The sequence below is a fragment of the Penaeus monodon genome, chromosome 31, assembly GCF_015228065.2.
Source record: "Penaeus monodon isolate SGIC_2016 chromosome 31, NSTDA_Pmon_1, whole genome shotgun sequence".
Classification (NCBI taxonomy): Eukaryota; Metazoa; Arthropoda; class Malacostraca; order Decapoda; family Penaeidae; genus Penaeus; species Penaeus monodon.
In genome coordinates, this window is record NC_051416.1 from 9967043 (window position 1) to 9967248 (window position 206).

Consider the following 206-nt stretch of genomic DNA (forward strand, 5'->3'; position numbering starts at 1 on the left):
GGCCGGTGTCTGTACCTCCGCCATCTTATGAAGAGATAAACTGCTTCCGGTATATGCGACTCCGCTATCAGAGGCGGCGCTTTTTCCCCTTTTATGTTTCATCCGAGTAAAGTATTTCCCTGGCAACGACTCCGCGTCAGTTTGCAACATACTGAACGATCTCCTGCGCTGCGGCAACGGCAGCGAAGGTAAGTCTGAATGCGATG